The sequence below is a fragment of the Sarcophilus harrisii genome, chromosome 2 (assembly GCF_902635505.1).
Source record: "Sarcophilus harrisii chromosome 2, mSarHar1.11, whole genome shotgun sequence".
Classification (NCBI taxonomy): domain Eukaryota; kingdom Metazoa; phylum Chordata; class Mammalia; order Dasyuromorphia; family Dasyuridae; genus Sarcophilus; species Sarcophilus harrisii.
The window spans coordinates 16,801,018-16,821,172 of NC_045427.1; the positions used below are offsets into that span (position 1 = coordinate 16,801,018).

Here is a 20,155-nt window from a genome sequence, read left to right on the forward strand (position 1 = left end):
ATTTCTATCAATTCACCTCTTGTTCTTTCCATAGAATCATAAATGTTGAAAATAACACCCTTTCTTTATACAATTTCTTTCATCTTAGATGTGATTAATGATGTGTTGTTCCTAAATCCACCCACCATGAACCTTTAAATAGCCCTTTAAATAACCTTCATCTTTAATTTATTGAACTGTAGTATTCATGACTCATAGTCATGAAAATATAATTGGAATACTGTTAAAAATATGGCCTTACTCAGAGATGAAGTTGGGGGTTATTAAAAAAAATCATAGACAAGTTACTAAGCCTTTCAAGCATTAGTTTCTTCATCTGAAAAAAAAAATGAGTGGGAGGACTGAGTAGTTTGGCTTTCAGTTCTTCATTTATGATTCTTTGATTTCATAAAAGCAATCCAGTTTACTCATCCTTATCATTTGTTTATGGAGCTTCATTGATAATATCTAGTGTCTCACCAAGATTCATTTACCAGAACTACTTTATGTCTGTCAATCAAAATGCACATCATTGACTGGCCAAGAGGTGGTCTTCATTGGTTTGGTTCTTACAGTATATTGGATAGGAAAGTCAAATTCTTTTCAATACTTATAGATCTCATTTAACAGGATCTACAATATTTTGTTGTTTGGTGCATTCAACACAATGTCTCTGATGAGGTCAGGGTAGTGATTCCTATTTCAAAATGAACATGTGACAGATTTACAATGGCCATTCTCATCGGCAAAAGATAGATTTATTTAGGGGAATAAGTTACAGACAAAATGAAGGGATGCAATAGGCACAAGGAATGGTACATATGAAATAGACTGGAAGAGCATACGAAAGACAAGTTCCCCAAGGGAACTTAACAAATCATCAGGAGAAAGGAAAATAATCCATGAGGTGGGAAAAATCATTGAGTGGCAGATTAAATCCTGGAGTTTAGCAGACTAATCAAAGTTAGCTATAGTAAGGAGAAAGATGCCATTAGAGGGAAGGCACTATGAGGAGGGAGAGAGAGAATAACTTCATAGTGATTTTAGTCCTGAAAAGAACTTAGCAAATATCTTCATAAGCAGATAATTTGTAGGGGAAAATGCAACCTTCTCAGAGATACAAGCAAGTAAAGGGAGAACTCAGAGGGAGGATCAAAGAACCAGATGGAATGCACCTGGAAAACCAGGTCTCAGATCTGTCAAAAGATATGCTGATCAATGTCTCAAAGGTTGATTAAAGACGCCCAAAGTTTGGAAGGGTGGACAATAGGGGTTGATAAAAATTCTCACAATCACTCTATATAAAGAGGATAGTCTAGAAATTTTTTTCATCTCTGATCATAGCTGTTTGAGCTTCTTCCTGAATGGAAAACATAGTGACATAATTTTAGATTGGAGGGTATGTATGTGTAAACATGTATAAAACATATCTATACATAAATGTATATATCAATATACATATATATCTATCTTTTTAAACATATGCATTCCATGTATATTATTTATAGAAAGATAATAAAGAATGTAAATAAATAAATTTATCTCTATCCCTCTCTATCTGTATCTATCTATCTCTGTGTGGGAGGGACATCCCTAAGATATCTATCATGAATTTTGTATTGCCCTTTGAATAAGCTTTACCTTTAATTCTCTGAGGTATAATAATTATGACTCATACCCATGAAGCGTGTGTGCATACATACATATACATATATGTATATATTTAGATCCTGGATTCAACAGTCAATGCTAATGGGAAACATTTTTGGAGAGCTTATGTCTTCCTGTTTTATGCTTCACTTGCTATTATTTATCAAAGTGTTGCTTGAATATTAATTAGCATTAATTAATGCCAAGCAGATAACACGCTTTAAAAGAACCAGCTAATTTCCTGATCTTTGAATACGTGCTGAAGATAAGAGTACCATAGTGGCAAAGGAAATAAGTCTGTCATCAACCCCATTCAAAAGATACCTACTATGCCTTCAGTTTTAAACACGTTTCATGAGCTTTTTTTTTTTTTTTAATTTTAAATGCACATTCACCCATATTTCTAATATTATTTTCTTACTATGAGTTACTTTAATAGCATTCATTTTGGGGATAGATTTTAGGCAAGGCATTGACAAGCTAAAACAGGTCCAAAGGAGGATTGGGATGATGAAGGAATGAAGCAATGACAAATGGGACTGGGTGATGGAATGAACTAAAGACATTAGAGAAGGCTAAGAAGAGAGATAAGCTCTACCTTTAAGTATCTGAAAGGCTGTCATGTAGAAGAGGAATTAGGTACAGGGAGGCAGGTTGTAACTCAGTGTAAGGAAAAACTTACCTATGAGCGATGTCATGATGAGATGAACTGCCTTCAAAGGAATGAGATTCATGTCATCAGGTAGGAGCATTGCTGTATGTGAAGAACTATCAAAAGTGAATTTATATGACATTATGAATCTCTATACATACATTTGATTTTTAAATATGTTTCATTTAATATATGTATACTATGCATATGTATTATACATATTATATACATTTCTATTACTAATATGTATTATATTCATATTAATATATGCATATGTATTACTAATATATACATATATGTTTCCCTTCCTGAAATATTTTTGCTCTCTCATTTTTAAAAATTTAAAGTATTTCATTGATGTAATTTTCTTTATTTTCTTCCTTTTAGGGGAGGATATAACCATCCTCTGACAATTTTCCCTATCCTCATGAAAAATAAAAGCCCTCCTTTACATCAAATAAGCATAGTCGTGTAAGACAAATCCACATTGTCCACATTAGAAAATATCTATCTCCTTATGTTCCTCTAGTCCAACAGGGCATTGCCAAGATGTTAGTCGGTACATTTATTAAGTATTGTTTTGAAGAGTTTTTGGAAATATAATGGCTGAAGAGTTAACCAAATAACCAAGAACACATGAGATCAACACCCATTTCTGAAACCTGATTGCTCTGTATTTTGATCAAATATCTTAGCGTTTCAGCATTCTAGATGAAAGATGTCAGACATACAGAAACTTGTGGCTGACAACACTCCTGAGTACTGCAGGACCCAGATTAAAATATGCTTTAAAATACAATTGGATGCATATAATATTAATATGTGATTTTCTAAGTCAATATGAAATTATATGGAACTTTAAGCATGGAGCAGTGGCCCCTTTTTTCTATTTGAGTTTGATATCAGTGCTCTAGGAAAATTTAAGTTTCCAAGGTGCCAGGGAGGTCCCAACATGTGTAGAGAGAGGCATTCAGTAAAATTACAGATCTTACCCTTTTCTATATAATTAGAGAGTGTAATCTCGTTGAAGTCTAGGACTCCTTGAAGTCTAAAGTGCCTCTTAGACAGCATCTTTTCAAATTCTATAATATAGTCTAACTTAGAGTCAATGATAAATCTAACTTTTGCTAACTGTCTGACCCTGGGAAAGTAATTTAATGTCCATAAGTAATCTTCCATATCATATTAGAACCTATTTACTAACTTATAGATGATCTATGATCTTTGTTGATATAAAGAATTCCCATAATGGAAGTTCTTTGTGTTGAAAAAGTCACACAGATCCATCACATACTCAGGTATGTTTCTATCTTATTTCTCTTATAGTGGAGTGGTATAGTAAGGGCACTTTTGACTAATAGATTTTCTTTCAGCCTACATGATGAAATGATGGAACTTAGGCAAATATCCAGTGGAGAAACTGGACCTAGAAAGAGGAACACAAACTTGATTCCACTGGGACCTTCTGGTACAGAGTTGTGTGAGTTTTCTATATATCTGTGTTCCATATGTATGAGCATCTCTGGTAGTGGACTTTACATGGATTCCCAACTTATCATTAATGTGCTTTTTTGGGGAGGGAGAGATTTGTTTTTATTATTGTTCTTATTATGCAACTGTAGTCCATGACTTCTTCAAGGCATCTAGAAAGAGGAGTGTTTAGAGAACCTGATCTGGAATCAGGAAAGCCTGGGTTTAAATCCTATTTTATGCCTTTACTACATGTGTGACTTTGGACAAATCAATGTATTTCTATCTACCTTGGTTTCCTCATCCTTAAAATGAGGATAATCGGAATATTTAATTTCTAATGTTCTGAACATCAAATGAGATAATAGATATAAAGCATTTTGGAAATCTTAATCTGTTACAAAAATGTTAGGTATTATTTAGCATTAGGTATTGAACTAATTATGTCAGCCAACAGACTGCTGAAGGTAAATAAGGCGATGGGACTTCTGAGCTACACCTTTAGGGGTATAGACCTATGAAGGATCTTATACTGTTGACCTATGAAGAATCTTGAACCATTGGTACCTGTATACAAGAAAACACAATGCCTAAGAGTGAATTTGAGAGATAGCCCATTGTACATGGGCATTATGTTCTATTAGTGTGTTCATCCCAGGAGGACAATTATGTTGCTTTATCGAAATTTTCCCAGCACCTAGCCCATTATGCTGCACATAACAGGCACTTTTACATTTAATGAAATAATAAATGAATGTCATAGATGGGTATCATACTACATTCCTGGGTTGTACTAAATTACCTCTGAAGTCATGTGGGTTGAGGGCTCTGCTGTCAGAGAATCTAAAATTAAACAACGGGCGTTCTCTCTTCTTTCTTCTCTAGTTTATGGCTGACTGGATTTTTTAGGGCAGGGGAAAACCCTGAATGCCCTTTAAATACTTTTTAACATGCTTTTTATGTAGAGTAGATTTACTCTGTCTTGGGATTTTCCTTGCTCGTTTTATTGTGAATCACCTTAAGTAATCTTTAGCCATAAACCCATTATCTCCCTGGGTATTCTTCCCTGAAAGTCCTACTTTTCCAAAAGAAATATGAGTTTTAGGAAGGAAAAAATTAAGAACATATGTATTTCCCTTTATTGGGTGGTATTTGAATGAGTCATAGAAGAAACTTTGAAGCACAGAAAGATATTATCTCAGGAATGTTGCTCAGAGATGAATAGAGAGGCTGGCGGTAGGTACATTGGAGTGGGGATGTATAAAGAACCCTGGGAGGAGGCAAACATTATTTCCTGTGTATCAGCCCACTCAAGCCTCCTTCTCCAGAGGGGGTGTTTGAGTCATCAGACTCAAGATGTCCTCACTTCACATCCTGAGTGAGGCAGCATCTACACAGAGCTCTGATCGATTCATTCCTTTATCTTTCTCTTTCTCCATCTTTGAACAATCAGGGTCTTTGTACTGTACTAGAGATTTAAGGACCTTCCTATGGGTGCATGGGAGCTCTAAATTTTGAGACAAGACGTAAATGATTTGAAACCTGTTTAAAACATAATCTGGCTGTGTTGCTAGGGACAGTTCATTTAGCCTTTCTTTCTTCATTTTTTTTTCAACTGATAAGGGGATGGTAATGGGATATTGTATAAAGATAGAAGGGCTTTGAATTAGGAAGAGCTTGGGATGTCACTAACAGACACAACTATGTATAGTTATGGCTAAGTCATTTCAACTCTCAGTATCCCCAGACAATTTTTTGAGATTTTAGATTACAGATGAGCCACCCATTCACATTAGTAGGGATATTTTGTTATCAGGAATTCCCAACGCCAATGAAGGGAAGAACAGGATAATTATTTAAATATAACCTACTTTGTGTCAGGCATTGTGTGTAAATGTTATCTCATTTTATCCTCACAACAACTTTGAAAGATGCTGCCCTCATTTCACAATTGAGGAAACTAAGGCAGACAGTTTTTTTTTTTAATTGACTTGTCCAATTGATGCATTGTTGGTGGAGTTGTGAATGAATCCAACCATTCTGGAGAGTAGTTTGGAATTATGCTCAAAAAGTTATCAAACTGTGCATACCCTTTGATCCAGCAGTGTTACTACTGGGCTTATATCCCAAAGAGATCATAAAGAAGGGAAAGGGAGCTGTATGTGCACGAATGTTTGTGGCAGCCCTTTTTGTAGTGGCTAGAAACTGGAAACTGAGTGGATGCCCATCAGTTGGAGAATGGCTGAATAAGTTGTGGTATATGAATATTATGGAATATTATTGTTCTGTAAGAAATGACCAACAGGATGATTTCAGAAAGGCCTGGAGAGACTTACACGAACTGATGCTGAGTGAAATGAGCAGGACCAGAATATCATTATATACTTCAACAACAATACGATGATGACCAGTTCTGATGGATCAGGGCCATCCTCAGCAATGAGATCAACCAAATCATTTCCAATGGAGCAGTAATGAACTGAACCAGCTATGCCCAGAGAAAGAACTCTGGGAGATGACTAAAAACTATTACATTGAATTCCCAATCCCCAATTATTTATGCCCACCTGCATTTTTGATTTCCTTCACAAGCTAATTGTACAATATTTCAGAGTCTGATTCTTTTTGTACAGCAAAATAATGGTTTGGTCATGTATACTTATTGTGTATCTAATTTATATTTTAATATATTTACCATCTACTGGTCATCCTGCCATCTGGGGGGGGGGGTGGGAGGTAAGAGGTGAAAATTTGGAACAAGAGGTTTGGCAATTGTTAATGCTGTAAAGTTACCCATACATATAACCTGTAAATAAAAGGCTATTAAATAAAAAAATAAATAAAATTGACTTGTCCAGAGTCACATAGCTCCTAAGTATCTGAGACTGGATTTGAACTCACATTTTCCTTATTCCAGAACCAATACTCTATTCACTATACCACCTAGTTGCTTCAGTGAATTGGTAGGTTTAGACAACTTTCACCCAGGGGGATAATGATAGTAAAGAATAGTTGGTAGGGCACTGGACTTGAATTTAGAAATGTAGGTTCAACTCCTGTCTCAGACACTTACTGGCTGTATGTATGGTCCTAGGCTAGTCATATGACATTTTTAATGTTTGAATTTCCTGATCTGTAAAATGAGAGAGTTGAACTAGTTAAGTCCCCTTTTAGCTTTACATCTACAATTCTTTGACAAAATGATATTAGATGATGATGACAATCATGTAACATGCTCACTAATAGAAATCATTTGTCAAGTTATAAGGTTTAGAATGCTTCCTATTTATTATCTTATTTGTGCTTTACAATGACCCTATGAAATAGACACTATAGTTATTATTATATTTATTTTACAGATGAGCAAACTGAGCCCCAGGAAAATTATTCATCATGATTATCCATATAGTAAATATCAGAGCTAGGATATGAAATCAATTCTTCCTGACTCCAAGTCCATTCTTCTACACACAATCCATAACTCATTATGTAAACTATTGTCATTATTCCTTTAGTTAATATCAACAAAATCCCTGGTGTATATAAAACACAATAGAAGAAAGATACAAATGGTGATCCCAGGAAAGAAGCTTCTTGAATTGAGGATATTATTTAGTAAATGAGACTAATATGATTAGAAGCCGATTGGTCTAGTATAGTCCAGACATGTGAGTCCCCACTTTTCCACCATCTAGGTTTCTGTTTAAACATGTTTCTTTACCTTTTCTGATATGTCTCTGTCTGGAACAGTTCTATCCAGCTTAAGGAGTTGTTTTGTGGACAAATAAGGAAATATATGTACAGATTATTTTAAAAGTTGCCCACATTGTCAGCAGAAGAGATCAGATTTTTATTTGCAAATATCCATGGTGATACCACTTCTTTCCACAGTAGATGGATATTCCCTGTGATCATTTCTAAGCCTATACTCAGCTAACCCTTGAAAACAGCACAATTACATTAGGGGGAATATACCCACATTTGGATACATTGAACATCAAGTTTAATTGTTTTTCTTACTTTAAAAAAAATTAACATCTTATTTTCCTCCAATAATACAAAAAACAATTTTTAACATTCAGCTAAAAAATTGAGTTCCAAATTCTCTCCCTCCCTTCCCTCTTCTCCTCAATGAGAAGGCAAGCAATTTGATATAGGTTACACATTTGCAGTCATGCAAAATGAATTTCACTGTTATTCATGTTGTGAAAGAAACACTAAAAAACAAGAAAGATAAAGTAAAGAAAAATGCTGCATTCAGATTCCATCAGTTCTTTCCTTGGAGCTGGATAGCATTTTTCATCATAACTTCTTCAGAACTGTTTGCTTTGTTCAGAATATTCACCGTGAATCATTATACAGTTTTAGTGTTAATGTATACAGAGGTTCTACTCATTTTACTCTGCATCAGTTCATGTAAGTCTTTTCCAAGTTTTTCTTAAAAGGACCCTTCTCATCATTTCTTCTGGCACAATAGTATTCCCTGAAAGCATATACAACTTTTTCAGCCATTCCCCAATTAATGGACACCCATCCCCCCACCAATTTCCAGTTCTGTGCCATCACTAAAAAAACTTGCTAAAAATACTTTTGAACATATAGCTCCCTTTCTTTTGCAAAAATAACTCTGAGACACAGACCTAATAATGGTATCTCTGAGCCACATGATATACAACTAGTGATAGTCCTTTGGGCATAGTTAACCAAAATAGTTAACTAGTTTACCAGCAATCCACTAATGTTTTATTTTCCCCGTATTATTTCCTACATTTCTCATAATCCTTTCCTGTTATGTTAGCCAATCTGATAGCTTTGGAATGATACTTCAGAATTGTTTTAATTTGCATTTCTCTAATCAATAATGTTTTAGAATATTTTTATATAATCATAGTTTTGATTACTTTATCTGAAAAAAAATCTTGTTTATCTATCAGTTGAGGAATGCATCTTATTTCTCTAAATTTAACTTCAATTCTTCAAATTTCATTTGAGAAATGAGATCTTTATTAGAGAAACTTGCTGTTAATTTTTTTCACAATTATTAATACTATGTATTTCCTTCCATCCTAATTCTACCCAATTTATCCTAATCTCCTTCCTTTCTCAAAAATGTTTTGCTTCTGATTTTTATCTCTCTTAATCTTCTATAAGTCCCACTCCTTCAAACTACCTTAATAATGACAAAATTTTTAGGAGTTACTAATTTTCTTTTTCTTTTCTTTTATTTTAATTTATGACACAAAATAATAATTATTGTAATACTACAATAAAAGAGATTGCACATGAAACTGAAAATCTCTACACAATTTGATATTCCTTTCAAATATAGAACAAAATTATCATGTAAATTTATTTTTATTTCTTCCCTACCTCCACATTCACTCTAGAGATGGCTACCATTAGGCACAAGCAGGTAAACACACACACAAACACATACACACACACATATTTCTATTTATTAGATCTTTCTCTGGATGCAGATAGCATATTTCTTTATATGTACTTTATGAGTTAATTTGGGGATTCATAATATTCAAAATACATTTCCTCAATCATTCTCATAAAAAGTGCTGTTACTCAACAATACTATATGATGACCAGTTCTGATGGACCTGGCCATCCTCAGCAATGAGATTAACCAAATCATTTCCAATGGAGCAGTAATGAACTGAACCAGCTACGCCCAGAGAAAGAACTCTGGCTGATGACTAAAAACCATTACATTGAATTCCCAATCCCTATATTTATGCCCACCTGCATTTTTGATTTCCTTCACAAGCTAATTGTACAATATTTCAGAGTCTGATTCTTTTTGTACAGCAAAATAATGGTTTGGTCATGTATACTTATTGTGTATCTAATTTATATTTTAATATATTTAACATCTACTGGTCATCCTGTCATCTGGGGGAGGGGGTGGGGGGTAAGAGGTGAGAAATTGGAACAAGAGGTTTGGCAATTGTTAATGCTGTAAAGTTACCCATGCATATAACCTGTAAATAAAAGGCTATTAAATTAAAAAAAATACTAAAAAAAAAGTGTTGTTACTGTATCTTTCTGCTTATTTCATTATTCATTATATCATGCAAAATTTTCCATGTTTTTCTAAAATCATTAAGTTCATAATTTCTTACACCACGGAGGTATTCCACGACAATCATGTTATTCAGCCATTCCCAAGTTGTTGGGTATTGTTGAAATGTCTACTTCACAAAGAAAGCCATCATAAACATTTGAGAACATATAGGTTCTTTTGCTTTTTCTCTAATTATAATCACAAATAGACCAAATAGTGCTATTGCTGGTTCAAAGGGTAAACATAGCTTAATATCTCTTTGAATATAATTTCAGATTGTTCTACAAAATGGCTGGATTAGTTCACAGTTCTACCATCAATGAATTAGTGTGCCAGCTTTTCCATATCTCTTCCAACATTAGTCACTTTGCCTATCTATTGTTTTAGGCAATCTGGTGATGATTAATGATATCTTACGGCTGCTTTAATTTGCATTTATCTAATCATAAGGATTTAGGACAACTTAAATGTGATAAAAATAGTTTTGGCTTCTTCATCAAGAAACTGTTTATATCCTTTGACTATTTGTCAATTGGGGAACGACTTGTATTCATATATATATATATATGTATATGTATATATATATAAATATATATTTATATGATATATAAATATTATATAATATTATAATATAATAATATATTAATAATTTATATTAATATAATAATATAATATATCAATGTAATATAATTATATAATATATTAATAATATATATTTATATAATATAATATATATATAAAAGTTCTTTATATAATTTACTTTCGAGACCTTTATCTGATAAAATGTTTATAGAACTTTCCCTAAAAAAAAATTATCTTTTTTTCTGAGTTTGGCTACAATTTTTTGGGTAAAAATCATTTTTGATTTAATGTGACTGAAATTATCCATTTTATACCTTTGTTCTCTATCTCTTTTTTTATTTATAAATTGTTTACCTATCCAAAAATCTGGCAAGTAATATGTTCCATGGTCTTCTAATTTTCTTGTAAAATCTCTTTTTATATCTAAGTCATGTATCCATTTTGACTTTATTGTGGTAAATTATGTAAGATATTACTCTATGTATGCCCTGTTTCAGCCACATTGCTTTCCAATTTTCTCAATAAATTTTATCAAATAATGAATTTCAAAAATGAAATTATATTTGTCAAATACAAGTTTATTATGTTTATTTGTTGCTGTAAATTGTATGTTTACTCTATGCTATATGTAACATTCTATTTCCTAGTACTAGATAGTTTTGATAATTACTGCCTTATAATATAGTTTAAAATCTGTTACTGCTAAACCTCCTTTCTTTATACTCCCCCCCTACTATTTCCTTTGAAATTTTTGACTTTTTTTTTTTTTACAAATGAATTTTGTCTAATTGAAATCGGAAGTTATATTTGCTATTTATGGATTTTCCTTTCTCTTATTTTTACTCGTTATTTTCCTTCTGTCTCTCTCTTTTTTCCCTTTACTCTTTTATTTCTTATTTTAACTGTTCTTCTAAAAGTATTTCCATTACCTATTCATTTCACTATCCAAATCTTAATCTATATTCCACTTTAAAAGTTCACCACCCACTTTATCTCCTAGTTTTCTTATCTCTTTAGAAATTAAAAAGATATTTAAATCTATTCAGATATATGTTTTTTTTTTTTCCTTCCTCAGTTCAGAAGAGGTAAGTTCCCATGCCACCACTTGCACCTTTTTTTTTTCTATTACTTCTTTCTATGACATCCTGTTTTCCTGAGTTTTTTTTTCTCCTTTTAACTTTTCTTTTCCAATTTTGTTTTTTAGAATTATCTCATCATATACAATTCAACACTAACCTTCCTTTCAAACTACCTTGGGAGTGATAACAGTTTTAAGAAAACTATTACTACTAGTAATAACTAATATTAAAACACTTTCATATGTCATAAATGAACAATTTCATCTTAACTGTTGCCATATAATTAGTTTTTCCTCATTTCCTTTTATTTCTTCTTCATAATATATATCAAAATTTCTGATTCCTGGTCTTTTTGTTACAAATACTTCAAAGTCTTTCAGTTCATCATATGTCCATCTTTTTTTATTCAGGTTTATGCTTAAATTTGATATATGTTATTCTTGGGTGCAATCCCAGCTCATTTGCTTTTTGAAATCCAGTGTTTTAAGAGATTTTAGTATAGAACCTGCTAGGTCTGTGAAATCCTTATTGTTTTTTTCCACTGTATTTAATTTGTTTTCCTCTTGTTTTCAATATATTATTTTTAAACTGAGAATTTTGAAACTTGGTTATAACATTCTTGTAAGTTTTCTTTCTATGATCAGTTTCAGATGTCTTCCTTATTATTTGTGTTTCCTATTTACATTTTTATGCTTCTCTTGAATTTTGCACTTGAAAATCAAATTTTATATTCAGCTCTGGTCTTTTCAAAAGATAGGCTTGAAAGTCCTTTATTTCATTAAACGCTTATTTCCCTTTGAAACATTATACTCAGTTTTGTTGGGTAGAAAATCATTAGTTGGAATCTTAGCTCTTTTGGTTTCTGAAATATCATATTCTAAGTCCTTTGATTCTTTAATGTAGAAATTCCTAAATCTTATGTTATCCTGATTACAGTGTCACAACATTTGAATTGTTTCTTTTGGGCAGCTTGCAATATTTTCTTTTTGAGCTTAGAGCTCTAGAATTTGACTATAAATTTTCTGGGAGTTTTCATTTGGGGATCTCTTTCAGGAATTGATCAGTGATTTTTAAAAAATTTCTATTTTTTCTCTGGCTTTAGAATTTCAGGGAACCTTTCTTTGATTATGTTTTGAAATATCATGTCCTGGTTCTTTTATTATTATTATTACTATGACCTTCAGATAGTTCAGGAATTCTCAAATCTCTCCTGGATCTATTTTCCAGTTCACTTGTTTTCCAACTATATATTTTACACAGTCTTCTTTTTTTCATTCTTTTAATTTTGTTTTATTATTCCCTTGTGTTCCATAAATCATTAGCTTTCACTTGCCCAGTTCTAATTTTTAAGAAACCATTTTTTCAGTGAGTATTTGTATCTCCTTTTCCAATTGTCCAATTCTGCTTTTCAAGGCATTCTCTTCATTGGATTTTTGTGTCTCTTTTACCATTTGGCCAATTCTGTTTTTAAGGTGTTATTTTCTTCAGAATGTTTTAAAAATGATTTTCTTGCATCACTTTAATTTCTTTTCCTAATTTTTACTTTATGTCTTTTATTTGATTGCTAAAAATTTCCTTTGAGCTCTTCTTTAGACTGAAATCAATTCATATTTTCTTTGACACTTTAGATGTAGTAGTTTTAATTTTTTGTCTTCTTCAGAATTCATGTTTTGATCTTTCCTGTCACCATAGTAACTTTCTGTGATCAGGATCTTTTTTTGATTTTTGCTCATTTTCCCAGGCTATTTCTTGACTTTCACTATGTTAAAATGGAGTTCTGCTTCTAAATTGGAGGATGTACTATCCCAAGCTTTGGGTTTCATTTGCAGCTCTTTTCAGAGATGATTCTGGAGACTTTCAAGTTTTTAGTTCTTCCTAGGTGGTATGATCTAGAGAGAGGCTTGTTCCTCTCCTAGCCTGTGCTCAGGTCTGTGAGCAACTGAAAGTATTCTTTTCCACCCTGATTATATGACCAAGATCTTGGTTCTTTTACAACTGCAGTCTCTTGAATGCTAACTCTCCTTCTTGCCATGAGACAGACCCACTGCTGTGAACCAGATCCAAGTATGGGCAAGGCAACAGAGTCCTATCCCTAGTGCCAGTGAATAGACTCCTGTTATATCCCTCTGATCTGTTCCATGGCCCCTTTACCATTTGTTGGTTGACAGGTCTGAAAACTGCTACTGTTACCACTGTTTCAGTCATCCCCAAGGCTGTCCCTTGTTTGCTGGGACATGCCCTTCACTGATCTGTGCTCTACTCTCAACTCAGTTCAACAGATCTTTATCTTCAACCTTCTAAGTTGTCTTGGGCATGATAATTTGTTACCCCATCCTTTTGTTGGTCCTGCCACTGTACAATTTTTTGTAAACCATTATTTAAAGATGTTTTGAAGAGTCTGAAGGAGAGCAAAGGGGAGTGTCTGATTTTTCTCCATCCTTTTGGTTTAGTCCCCACACTCCATCTCCAAACAGAAAAGTCTTAATGCTGAAAAGGAGAAAAGGGCAGGAAACAGCTGACACATTGAGGCAAAGTTAAATTAAGAAAGTACAGGGAGGGACAGCTAGGTGGCACAGTGGATAGGGCACCAGCCCTGAAGTCAGGAGGACCTGAGTGTTCAAATTTGGTCTCAGACACTTAACACTTCCTAGCTGTGTATCCCTGGGCAAGTCACTTAACCCCAATGGCCTCAGCAAAAAACAAAAAAAAGTACATGGAGTTCTGAAAGGACTAATAGTAAATGGGTGCAACTAGGACATAGGATGGAGATTCATTTTGGGGTATAGTTGGGGCTAAATTACTACCATGGTTCCTTCCAATATTGAAATTCTGTTTCTGTGATTGATTTTCAGACATCTCTAATATTTTCTCTCTAGTGGAGAGAAGTTTCTTTCTTTCTTTCTTTCTTTCTTTCTTTCTTTCTTTCTTTCTTTCTTTCTTTTTTAATAATGAGAGCCAGTCTCTTCTTGAATCTTTTGAAAAGGGCAGACCCTTGCCTTGAAGACTAGATTCTCATCTTGCCCTTTCCTTATTTTAGATATCATAGATTTTAACATTTTTGGGACCAAGGTATTTCTTAGGAAATATAGCCACTTGACTTCCCAGAGTGGGGGAGGAGCTCACCCCAATCTGGCATCTGGCAGCTTCCTATTATAGTTAATTATTCTTGTTAACTAGGTGTTAAATTGTGGAAGAACTGTAAGTGCTGTCAGCACTTTCTAAAGGAATACATTTGGCATCTACTAAATTTGGCACTCAGAGCGCCAATCATCCCACTCAAGTTACAATGACTATTAACCAGGAAAAGACGGTGTGCTGTTCACTAAGTGACCATAGAGACTTTGTCTTTTTTCAGGGAGACTTAGTTCCAATTACTCTGGCACTATTCCCAGGATGGACACGTCCTTTGTGCTTACCACCTGGGAAGCCACTTAGTCCCATCCATTGCTCAATGATGAGTGGTAGAACACCTGTTCTTTGTTTGAATCTCAGTCTGTGATATGAGAATCTCTCAAAATAAAGTTCCCAGCTTGTGCCAAACTTGAGCAATAGAACAGAAAGCCTCATCCCTGTCTGGACTAGATGAGAATACCATTGTTTTGAATATCTTGATGACTAGCCAGGAGCTGCTATTGAATCTCTCTAGAAGTCAATAGAAACCTTGTCTGTTGTCCATCAGAGAAGCTCAGTGTGCAAACTCTGCTGAGCAAAAAGCATTCACTTAAGTGGGGGTAAGTAAAATAGCCAGAAAATTGACTGGTTTCAAATATAGTATTGTGCGGTCAGAAAGAGAGTCAGAGAGACTCGGGATTTCATCCAACATTGGCCACTGTGACTTTCCTGAACAAATGCACTCTTTCCAACCCTCTCTGTGCTTACCCATGAAGCTGAACAAAAGGATATGTACCTGTTTCCAAAAGGCTTGACAACTGAGTGGTGACTCTCAGGAGAATCCTGTTTTCTTTTATTCAACTCAATAACGAACATTTATGTTTTATCTATGCAATTTATTGGCATAAGTTTAATGTATTGTATTAGATGGTGAGCATGTAGACAGTTCTTGCCCACAAGAATATTATGTTTTTCTGAGTGAGGGAACCTTCAGCATTTACTGTAATAAGATTTGAGAAGGCAGTCAGTAATATTTGAATGAATCAGGAAGATCTCCAGAATTTCTGAAATAATGAGAATATCTTCAAACACAGTAAGTCACTAGGAAAATGATTGATTTATTTAAACTCAAATTAGTTTTACAAATATGCTTACTTTGTATAAGAACAAAAATGGTAAAGATGCACAAATAATGTTTCTTCCCTTAATGAATTAACAGTACAGCACACAATGATTGTCTTGGGGTTGGGAAAATAGGGGAGTTTTCTCCTGATCAGACAATTAGGCAGTCAGCTGATAAACTTTTATGTGCCTGCTATCTACTGGGATCCAGGTTAAGCACTGGAGATACAAAGAAAGGTAAAAAGCAATTTCCTTTCTCAAAGATCTTCCAGACTAATGAGGCAGATAACAAGCAAACGATTGTGTACAAAATATATACAGAAGAAACTGGAAGTAATCAACAGAGGGAAGCACTAGCATGGAGACAGATGGGGAAAGGCTTCCTGTTCAAGGTGAGATTTTAGTTGGGATTTGTCACTGCTTCAATTGCCAGGATGTAATCTCCATGACAGAAAGACAAACCAATTGAACTTATCTAGCTGATAAACTAAAGTGAGTTAAGGCATTAGAATGTTCACAATCAGATAATTCAATATGATCCTACTGTTGATACCAACATAAAGTCATATTGAAGGATCATGAGGTCATAGGACTAGAACTTGAAGGGACCTTAGATGTGTTCTTGTTCAGATTCCTCTGTTTTGCAGAAAAGAAAACTGAGACCATTAAGGTCTTTTTTTTTTGTCAGCAAGTTAACAAACATTAGTTGTCCTAATCTACACCAGCCACTGGACCTATATGGTTCCAGAGATGAAAGTGAGCCTGGTGACCTTGCAGAGCTCTTAAATACAATGCACTTGTATGTCATGGCATCCCTTCTTTGATGGTATGGTTCTCTTTGAGAATGAAAGTCAAACAATAAAAACAACAACAACAACAACAACAAATCTTAATATGTGGCTTCAGGAAAGCCAGGAGACAAGATAAGTCAAGTGTCAGGCCTGGAGTCAGGAAGACATCTTCCTGAGTTCAAATCTAACCTCATACATTTGTTAGCTGTGTGAACCCAGGCAAGTCAATTAATCTTTTTTGCCTCAGTTTCCTCATCTGCAAAATGAGCTGGAGAAGAGAATGGCAAACTACTTCAGCATCTTTGTTACAAAAACCCAAATGGGGTCACAAAGAGTCAGATATGATTGAAAGTATTGAACAAAGAAGTTCACATTCAGAATAACCAGATGCTAAGTAACTTACAAGACAGTATACACTGTTATTTAGTTCAATCCAATCCATAAGTATACATTCAGTGACATACATATAAACATCCATCCATCTCTATAAACTCCTATCCACATATACATATACATTAGAAAGATTGATAGATGGATGCATAGATAGATAAATGAGATAGATGAGATAAATACATTGGAATAGAGAGATAGATGGATAGATAAATAGATACGTAGATACATAGATACATAGATGGATAGATGGATAGATAGATAGATGGATGGATGGACAAATGGATGAATGAATGATATTGTGCTAAGTAGGAGAGATACAGAGGCAGAAACAAAGTAGAGTTTATGTTCAAGTCCTTATACTATTGGATTTTGTAGTGGTAAGGTAGAGTCCCAAGGATGACGGGATCTTACAGGATGGGGAGGTTATCTCAATAACAAGCCTTGTGAGTTTGGGGGAGAAGTCAGTCACCACCCTCGGTCTCTCTGGTTAGTGGGTAGGTCCATAAACTCCAAACTTTCATTTAAAGAGAAAACCCAACTCAAATATTTCATTTCTTACCTGGATGCACTAATTTGGTACTTATGTAACTGAATTCTATACTGTTTCCCTGCATAGGAACCTTCTCTTCTTCACTATCCCCTACTATTTTGCCACTGTTTGTATTTTGTCTTACTCCATTAAATTTTAAGTTCTTTAAGGGCAGGATTGTCTTTCTTTCTGCTGACATTTGCATTCCCAAGAAGACACTTAATAAATGCTTGTTGTTGAGAACATTTAACACCCGGACATCTCTAAGCTTTGATTTAGGCCCTTTGGAATTTAGGGTTTCTGGGATTTTTTATAGATTGTTCTAGTGGAAGCTGAACAGCACCATGTTGGGGATGCTGCAATAACTTTTGCCTCATTGGTTATGTAGAGGCAGTGATGACTCAAAGGAAGTCAATTCCCTCATGGCATTTTCCTGGATTGAAAGCCAGAAAGGGAACAGAACAGAAAATGTGCCCAACTCCCTGAGCTTCCTCACTTCCACTTAATATCAGAGTGAGGCTGTTGCCCACATTTCTGACTCACTGATTTCAGTGACCCAGGAAGGATCCCTAAGGGCTTCTCTGAACACATTTGCAAACATGGCTGGGTGAATGAGTCAGAGATTTGAGATGATAAAGTACCTGTGGCTTAGAAATAGAATCTAAGTTCTGAAACCAAAGCAGGTAAAAATAAATTCACAGATTTCTTCTGCTGGATTAAACAACACTAGACACAAACATCTTCCCACCTCAATCCTGATCTACTTTCTCAAATTTCTCTTTGACACTGAGTACAAGAGATATAGATAGATACATGGATGGATAGATAGATAACAAATGGATACGCACACATTATATATGTTATATATGTGTTATATATAATATGTATGTATTTTTAAAATATATGTTTGTATGTTTATATATTACATATTTTTTTCAACTGGAAATTCCCAAATAGGATCTTCTTTTCACTAAAACAGTTCAGCCCTTACTCTTCAACTTAGAGATTGGTCCTACACTGATAGGTTAAATGACATATCTAAAGTCACAGAGTGAATATTGGTCAGTCAGTCAATAATCATATCTTAAGTACCCATTCCATACCAGGAAGGCAGCATGCTAAACATTGGGGATACAAAGAAAAGCAAAAAACAAACAAACAAACAAACAAAAAACAATCCTTGCACTAATAGTGCTCACATTCTAATAGGGAAGATAGTATGGCTCCCAAAATATATCCACAAAACAGATACCAGATAGATGAAAGGTAATGAGAGAGATAAAGAAGGAAAGAGAGAGAAAAAATACAGAGAGAGACAGAGACAGACAGACAGACAGAAACAGAAAGACAGAGAGAAAGGTGAGGTGAGGGAAGGGAAAAGTCTTGAGGGACACCTATGTTTGGGGATCATGACTTACATAAAGAACCACAAAAGGAGAGTTACAAGGAGAGGTTAGACAGATAAATGATACGATGTCATGAAAACTTAGAAGAGAACATCAAGGAGAAGAGGGTGAAGAACAATGCCAAAGGTTACAGAGAGATCAAGGATGATAAGGTTTGAGAAAAGGCTATTGGATTGGGCAATAACGACTTCAGAGAAGAATTCCAGGTAAATAAGCTCAGAAGCTAGATGACTAAGGTTCAGATTGGACCCAGGATTTAATAATTACAAAATCAATTATTATAATATTATCCATTCTGTAACAATTTTTATTTTTGTTTTTGTACATAGCATCTAGAATGTTATCAGCAGAAGGGATGCTAAAATATAAAATGTCAGAGCTGAAGTTCTAGAACATAGAAAGATGGAAATTGGATTTGAGACAAATGGAATATAGGATTTATATGTGATACTGATCTCAAACACAGAAATTGGAGAATATTATACATGGAAATATATCTAGATATAGAATGTTAGAACTGGAGAAAAAATAAAACATAAAATACAAGAGCTGCGGAGAACTAAGAACATAGAAGAGGAAGGCATCTTAGAACTTAGAATAGAATAACAAAAATGCAGGATTTTTTTAAGTAGAACTAATTTTCAATGTATAAGTTGTAGAATATTATATGTAGAAATGATATGAGATTACCAAATGTCACAGCTTGGAGGAACTTAGAGAATATAAAAACATTAGTGAGAAGTAACTTGAGAATGTTAGAAGTTATGATATAAAACATACAATGTGGAAGAGTCCTTTGAAACCACAATGTTAGAGTTTGAAGAAACATTAAAACAAAAAAATACAGAACATTAGAATGGGAGCATATAACTTCAGAATTAAGAGGACATTAGGCTACAGGAAAATTTAGAGGTTATCACCAACATCCTTATCTGACAGATGGGGACAGTAAAGAACAGAGTGAAATAGTTTCTTAAGTATGAAATTTATCTGAAGATGTGCTTACCTGACACAGAAGTAGCAATGTAGTAGGTCTTTGTCGTTGATGGGAGGATGCTTGGTAAAGATCATTTGAAAGGTCATTGGGAAAAGTGAGCTCTACTCACTTACACCTCTGTTTCTCTACTATTAGTAGTGAGACTACTCACATGGATGCTGTGTGTAATTGTGGGAAGGGATGAATCAGATTCTTAGGAGAAGGTTTTTTATTAACTGTCTACCATGTTTTCTGAGCATTGTAATAGCTTCCTTCTCTGTTAGAAAATGTTAATATTGTCACCATCATCACATTATAATCATGATCATCATCACTAGC

General features: G+C 34.1%; 1 long non-coding RNA gene across 4 annotated transcripts in view; it reads right to left on the reverse strand.

The window, feature by feature from the left end:
- The window catches only part of LOC116421232, a 35,919-nt gene that overhangs the window by 8,130 nt on the left and 7,634 nt on the right, over positions 1-20,155 (reverse strand). For 3 of the 4 annotated variants that reach the window (XR_004231532.1, XR_004231534.1, XR_004231531.1), the window contains exon 2: positions 2,312-2,397. This is a non-coding gene — a long non-coding RNA (uncharacterized LOC116421232). The remainder of the gene's footprint in view (positions 1-2,311; positions 2,398-20,155) is intronic. The other variant, XR_004231533.1, reaches the window with a different exon arrangement.